The sequence below is a fragment of the Medicago sativa genome, chromosome 1 (assembly GCF_051527215.1).
Source record: "Medicago sativa cultivar Bolivia chromosome 1, Bolivia_mono, whole genome shotgun sequence".
NCBI lineage: Eukaryota > Viridiplantae > Streptophyta > Magnoliopsida > Fabales > Fabaceae > Medicago > Medicago sativa.
The window spans coordinates 78,849,096-78,857,349 of NC_140749.1; the positions used below are offsets into that span (position 1 = coordinate 78,849,096).

At 30.0% G+C, this 8,254-nt stretch overlaps 1 long non-coding RNA gene across 2 annotated transcripts; it reads left to right on the plus strand.

The window, feature by feature from the left end:
• Positions 1-298: 298 nt before the first annotated feature.
• On the plus strand, positions 299-3,546 carry LOC146957817 (uncharacterized). Of its 2 annotated transcripts, none has more exons than XR_015024120.1 (2): positions 299-1,292; positions 1,451-3,546. It is a non-coding gene; the product is annotated as an uncharacterized LOC146957817 (long non-coding RNA). The 2 variants fall into 2 exon arrangements; XR_015024121.1 differs by having other exon boundaries at positions 1,682-3,546.
• Positions 3,547-8,254: the final 4,708 nt, after the last annotated feature.

An 8,254-nucleotide genomic window follows, 5' to 3' on the forward strand; every position in this document is an offset into this window, starting at 1 on the left:
TATTATTTCAATAAATGATTAACTTATATTTTCTAAATATTTTTTTTATATGAATTCCTTAAACAATGTTTAAGACATTTGTTCGCATTATCTTTTATATAAAAAGAATGAGGAACAAAGAAATAAAAACCGACAATAATTATTTAAGAAAGTTGAGCTCGACCACACTTCAAGAAGTTAAACTCATCCATAAGCAACTATGTAGTAATAAATCGATTTGCCACGTCATTTTTAATATTATATCTCATTGGACCATCAAATTTGTTTGAAGTAGCAAAAGGTATAATACTAACAACATTAAGATAACAAATATATAAAATGTACATTTCTATTAGAGAGAATTTTAGCCAAAAGGCTACCTCTTGCTCATGGTAATGAAAGGCACCACCATGTCTGTATGAAACAATTTGTCAGTTCTTGGAAAAAGAACTCAAGTCATCGTCTCCTATATGAATGTTATTGTGGCATGTATGATTATGTAGTTGACTTAGATGCCAATCTCTTATATTTCTTTAAGCGTTTTAGGCTCTCTGTTTTGGGCATTTCGTTTTATACTACTTATCTCTTTACTATTACAAAAATAATCATTGTACACTGATTTGTTTCCATCCATCCATGTGCTTAACATGTTGCATAAGAGTCCGTGATGATTGTATTAAAATGGCCAACTCTTGTGTATGAAAAAAAATTGAGTTGAAATAGAAAAATTCACTTTGTGTGTCCACACATTTTTCAGTGGATATTGATCACTAATCAACCACATTAGAAACTTCCTAAGATAATACATCAACCCAACAAATGAGTCGCTTTCCCATCCACCTCATGTGACTACACGTTTTGCATGGGTGATAATCGCCCTCCAGTCTCCACTTCCAATGCTAGCTAACTCCTTGGACCTTGGATTAGAAATATTAAATTGTTATTATCTTTTGATAAAATATAATAGTTGTTATAATCAACCACTAGAGATTTTCAAAGAGGTTTGTGTATAGCAAGTGCCGTGGAGTGCAAGAAATTAACAGCAACAGTTATCCTAATTAATTTCTTCAATTAATAATGAATTTTCTTTTGATCATATACAGCCAAATCAACTTCAAGTCTTCAACTATATATATATAGAAGAGGTTTGTTCCACCTGAAGTTACGTGCGTCTAACACCAACTACAAAAGCCAAAGAAATTTCAACCTAATCTTCGGGTTTAGTTTAGACTTTATGAATCAAACAAGTGATAATGTTGGTTTGTTTGTTGGTTATACATCAGACTTTATGAATCAAGGTCACACTCATTCAGGTAGAGATCCTCTTATTTGTTACTAGAATAAAATCTCTATTATTATAATTTTAGTGTCTATATATGTAATTTTAAAAATGTGTATGTTTTTATATTATATTATGTATATATCTCAAAACTATAATAGACATCTCTAATTTTCTTTTTGAATTTAATAGAAAGGACCCGTCTTCGTCCCATGTGTGCAACTCAGATGGTAAAAAAATTGGATGAATACTAGTTATGTTGAAGCGGGTTCAAATCCACAATATTTTGCTTTTAAACATTTAGTATGTCGTAGTTTTACCGCTAAACTCTTAAGAAAAAAATAGGAAAAAAATTTATACTCCACTCATGCATTTCATGTAAGCCTATATAACTTTTTCTTTTTTCTTTTTTGGGAATGGAAGCCTAGATAACTGTATCATTGACTATGAACACCCACATCAATTTGGCAGAAAGAAACAAAACTAAAAGGTTACAAAGTCTTTGCATGCTTAAGTGCTAAACCACCAATTCACAAAATATAGAAAAAGTAAGAACTTCTACCTTCTTTTTTATTTTTTTATTTCTCTAATTTCACAACATATTTGCTAGTTGCTAGTTCACATTTAAAAAATATTAGCCCATTTCACCATTGGTTAATTTTCACTTAACTGCAGCTGTAAATGGTGGTGGGATAAAAAGTGCAGCTGTAAATATAATTATGAAAATGCAGACAGTGCAGTTCTTGATCCAATTAATTACAATTGAAAACACAATCTGCATGTAGCTAAGGAACATAAAGATGAGAACAGTTATTTTTTATTATATTAAAAACAAGATCAGATAGTACCTAAAATTTATTAAAATCATAATTGATTATATTTAGTTAGCTATACAGATACATGAGTTACCTAACAACGCAGATAAAAACATAATGCATATCTAGTGCGCGAATCCCTAATTGATGCGTATGAAAAAATATCTGAGTGCTTCCTAGCTAATCCCTAAGTATTGATGTATGAAGAATTGAAGATAGTCAGGTCTGTAAATGTAAATACGAAAATGAAGTTATAGAAACTGAAAACTTCATTTGAAATTGAAGATTCTTCTATAGGTTTCACATGGACATGTTGATGTAGGGAAAATAAATACTAACATAAACAGTGATTTTGAGTGAAGCGATTTAAAATGGGCCAAGTAATTGAAGGACATTTTGTTTCTAGTAAGTCATTTCAAGTCGAAACAACCAGCAAGATGTACTTATTAAATCCCGAAGCATTTATAACATGGACACAAGTGTTGCTCATCATATTTTCGATCATTCATTAGTACACAACATATCTTTACATATATATTAAATGGGAAATGTTAACTTATGCCCTTAAGGCACATGTTAAAAATTCCACTAATAGAATTTATGTATCGGAAATTGTGTTAATTTATTGCTCAAAATGTTTATTATTAATTTTTTTTGGTTAGTGTTAACTTGTGCCCTTAGGGCACATGTTAAGAAACCAAAAAGAAGAAAGATTATCTAAAATTTTGTGCATTTAAATGATTAAAAAGTTAAATATTGAATGCAATGCACAAATTCCAATAAGTTTTTTTCTATATTTGAATCATTAACTTGTGCCTTGAGGGCACAAGTTAACATTTCCCATTTTTTTTTCATTAAATTCTTACCATTAATGGAATGAAATTAAAGCATAACATGTGCCCTAAGGACACAAATTAACATGACCCATATTAAATAGGTCAGTCTATTATCTTCTAATGTTTTTTTTTTCTCTTCCAAAGACAAATAAATAGTAATTACAGTACAAGAAATACTCTAACTCAATTTTTTGGATGCACCTTGTGTACATTTAAATCTATTAAAGTGAAGAGGCTGGAAAAATAAATGGTACAGTATACTTTTGTTACAAGATTTAATTAATCACTTGTATGGTGGCATTTCAAAAGGGAAGCAATTTATTTCTAACGATGAATTGATTGGTAGGTGTAAAAGTAGCACGAATGGACAAGGATGGATGACTATTAGCAATTAATCTTGACACATGATGCACTTCAATGAACTTACGAATTTTAATTCCCATTTTGTCCATTCTATTTACTTTTCCAACCAAGTAATAATGTGATTCCTTATCTTGTTACATCACTTGCATAGATCAAATCATAGACAATGTATTCTATGACAATTTAATATATTTTTTATAGAGCAATTTAATTTATAATTCACCATGTGATAGTTTTTATGTCATGTAATGAAAGATTAGTGGCTTTTGTTTAAGATTGGCAATCAAGGAAACTTTTGTATTATGTGGCATTGACATTTAAAAAGTGGTTTTGCTTAAAAAAACACATTTACCCAGGTTGTTCACTTGTAATTGTCCAGCTACATAAATCGACATTATTTGGGTTCGAAATAGGTTGTTAGGTGGATATGGGTTCTAAAAGCTGGTCCATGATGGATGATTAATACGATGAAACTAAGGCTCTGTTTGGTAAACCCAAAAAAAGAGCTTTTAACTCTTAGCTTTTAGCTTATAAGCTCATTTGACAAAAAAAGCTCTGTTTGGTAACGCTTTAGCTCTGTTTGGTACAACGAGCTTATAGCTTATTTCAGGAGCTTATAAGCTATTTTTCAGAAGCTACTTCAAGTAGCTTTTGAGCTTATAGCTTTTAGCTTCTCATTTTTTCTTCCATATTTACCCTTATTATTCAAAGCAAAAGCTATCAGCTAATTTTACCAAACACTTCAACTAGTTTATCAGCTAAAAGCTATCAGCTAGCTTATCAGCTAAAAGCTATCAGCTATCAGCTAATTTTACCAAACAGAGCCTAAATCATCACGTACTTTTGTTTCCTAGCTAGTGGATTCCAAATAACTTCCACACAATATATACTAAGATTTAATTTGTAATTCTCCTTACCTTGTTATATGATTCATTTACAATATTAAAAAAAAAAGTAATTAAAAGTCTACATTTTTTTACAAAAAAAAAAAAACATTTAACTTGTCTAAAATAATTTCTCTTCCATACTTGCTCTTACAATTACATTGATATCATAAGAGAGAGAAAAATTAACTTCCCAACTTTAAATTAAATAAAAATATTTTTGTAGAGAAATCATTAGTGTATATATAATTTTGAGAAAGTTGTATATAAAAGGAAACAAAAATATCAAAAGCGAGTCTTATAGTTAGAGACGGAAAAAGTATGTACCATGGATAAGGTGGAAATAAGTTATGTCGAGTTAGATTTTACAAGACATATATGTCTAACCTTTTAAAAAATTTAAAGCCTAAGTCTGATATGCAATCTGTCATAGGCTTATTTTTTAGGTTTGAGTCTGACCTTTTGAAAGCTAGTATGACATTCTAGCTTGTTTAGAAGTCTATTTCATATAAACATCTTTGAGTAAATAATGTGATATAAATTTAAATTAGTAGACTATCTAACTAATACATCAATGAAATTAAACTCTCTTTTGATATTTAACATAAATTTTTATAGAACTTAATTGTATATTATATTCTATTAATGTATACTAATAATCTTAAATTACTAAAAATGCAAACAAAATTATAATTTAATTCAAGGAACAAAATATAATATAATAATATTAGTAATCAATAATATTATTAGTGTATTGGAGGCAGGGCCGGACCTTGGGTGTGCAAGGAGCTCAATGGAACCGGGCCTTTTCAAGGTATGAGCCTAAAAAAAATAAATTATAGCCCAGTAGTACTACCCCATTAAAAAAAATTCTTATTCTCTTTCTTTCTCACACCACGCGTTCCATCACCATCACTCCATCGGACTTTCCTTTTCTTCTTACCTGATTTGATTTCTTTTTCCTCTTCTGTTGTCTTGTTTTAGGCCTATTAGAATTGAGTCATCTTGCTTTTGGTGTTAGGTGGGTGTTTTTCAGGGAGGGTGGTTTGAGGTTCTTTATGTATACGGTAGTGATTTTCACTTTTCGGTGTATCGCATATATATGGTCCCTTGTATTTATCTTTTAAAATTTTTAAATAGAACATTGTTCTTAAAAAAAAAATACGTTTTTATTTTATTACAGACCTCTTTTCACTTACAGAGCCTCCGGATTTGTCGGAACGGCCCTGATTGAAGGGTGCGGAATGCATGAAGATGTGGATCACTTGTTCGTCATATGTGCTTTTTTTGGCAAAATTTGGTCATTAATCTTTGCATTCTACTATTTAGCGGCTTCTCAAATCAAATTCGCATGAGTCTTACTATTATATAACTCACTCTTGTTTGAATTACTTGAAAAGAAAGAAATAGATGTATTTTTCAGTACAGGGAGAAAAACTTGTATACATTAAGTGGTAAAATTAAGTTTCAGTATTTTTTATGGTTGATATATTCTCATCCCTATTCGTGAGTGTAAATAAATATGCAGTGTTGTAACAGTTTACTTACTAGACAGAAACTGGTTTGAGATATTAGGCTTTTTTTTACTCAAACTGATGTTAAGCTTGTACAATTCTAAATTGTTGAAATTATATGCATAGATTATATACAAAATAACTCCAAAATCGAGTTGTTTATGAAATTGATAAATATTTTTCGTCAAAAATAAAAAAGTAAATCAATATTCATATAATTTACATTCAATTAAATATTGGGCAACAAAATCAACATTAATGAGGGGATAGAATTAAAAATGCAGGGTAAGTAGTTGGTTCAGCATCAAACTTAGCACATGCTGAAAGTGACCCCAAGCCCGATTGATAAAGATATACAATAAAGTGGATAAAGATGGGACCAAATGAAAACATTCATTATGAGGGACACAGATGACATAACGTGTGATGTGAACATGAACATGAACATGAATAGTTATTGGAGGCATCCATCATTTATTTTAATTAGATGCAAGAATACATGTCATGTTCATGTATCAAGGTTAGATGATACTATCTGTTAGTTTTCGTAGGCAAATTGAAGTATTCTAACAAATTAAATTGGTGAAATCACTTGTGGAAGAGTTTGTGATGTGAAATCCCATGAGATTTGTACTTGGTTTATTAATGATGAAAGGTTGTTGAATAATATTTTGGTTTTGTTGCTTTTGAAACTTGACTGGTTTATTTTGTTGAAAAATTTCTGCTCCAACACTTTTTTGTTCGTGTATTATGTGTTATCATGCTACATTATTGTTGCCCCCTCAGCCTCAGCCCTTATGTTATTTTGATGGTGTGTTACAACTAATTTAAACATTGTATTATCACAAAGATAATGTCCAAAGATAACAAAAAGAAAGTAAGCAACTATCACTGCTCAAACAGGTAGCAGGTTTTGTAATTTCTACAAAACCTGCAAAATTTGCTTTTTATAAGAATAAATTGGATTAAATATATTTTTAGTGCTTGTAAAATCATGACCATTTAAATTTAATCTCTAAATAATTTATATTAACTTTTAGCTCCCTATTTCAAAAACAATTGATGTTTTTTTAGTGCATAAAATAGTCTTTATAAAATGAAAAAAGGGACCAAAAGTAAATAAAATTTATCGAGTAACTAAATTTGGAAGGTCGAGATTTTATAAAGACTAAAAATATATTTAATCCTTGCGATTTTGCCAAAGTTTTCTGGAAAAAAAAAAATAAAGAGCAAAATACTCTTAGAAAATAGAACGTGAGGCCAATGCAGAATTTACTATCTGCATATCAATAAGCCACCTTTCAAATTGAGTATGGGGTAAAAGTTTCTCTTTTTGCATGGCGTCCACTTCAAAATTGGATTCCTATATCAAGGATAACTAGGACTAGCAAGGTATCATCCAGTCTACTTCTCAGCTTTGTGTGAGTGGTTGTGGTATGGAGGAAAGCAACAAACATCTGTTTTTGGGATGTGAATTCTTTGGGAGTATCTGGCATCTTCTTCGACATTGGATATGCCCTTTTTAATAAATTTGTTATGGTTATTGGAGGTTTTTTCAAAATCTTTACGGTCTTCTTTACATTTGATTTGGTTATGGTGCGTTTGGCTAATTTGGAAGGAAATCAAGAGTTGCATTTTTCAACATAAGGAGGAATCATTACAAAACTTGTTAGACAAAGTTAAACTTTACCTTTTTTGTGGTTGAAAAGGAAGAATGTTACTTTTACTTTTGATTTTCATAATTGGTGGCTTAACCCCCTAACATGCTTGGGGTTTCTCACTTAATATTTTAGTTTTGTTGCTTCTGTTTTGTCAGTTTTGCTTTTGTAATTGTTTGTTTAAATTTCTGAGTTCTCTCCTAACACTCCTTGTACCGGATAGAATTCATTGTTCGGTATGATATATTTCATTTCAGATTGTTAAAAAAAATCATAAAATTAGGTACAACAAGTTAACTCTAGAATGCAAGAAGACTAACTTAACCTACAAAAAATTGAAGAAAAAAAAAATAGTGTTAAATAATATCTTGAGACCTATAACAAAATGTTTTAAAATACAAAAATATTTCATGAACACCCAATTTTCCCTACACAATCACATGTATAATTCTGGTTAATTCCCTTAAGTATATGGCTAATTTAGATCACTTAGAAAATTGTGAAATTGCGGTTAATTATGTAGTTGAATTAACCATAAAATTTGACTGTGAATTAAATTAACCATCTATTCAACTAAAATAACTACATTTTTTAACGTGATTAACCAAGTGTCGCAGATTGTAAGAATAGCAATGTAACATAGTAACGCTTAGAATACAAACGTGTGAGTAGTAGCATTATCACTACAAAGAAAGAAAGAGATTAAAGAAGCAATGCAATCACAACAAATTGTATGTGCAAGTAAAAATCCTGATCAAGGTTAACAGACCATTCAAAGATTATGATCTGAATATTTCATTGTCACATGACTAATACTATTTGAAAGTTTAACTCTCTTCAAAATTATGAAAAACAACTCACTCTTGTGCATGGATTGAAGAAAATATAAATTCAAAGGTGAATGTTTTGATACTAAACGCAAAACA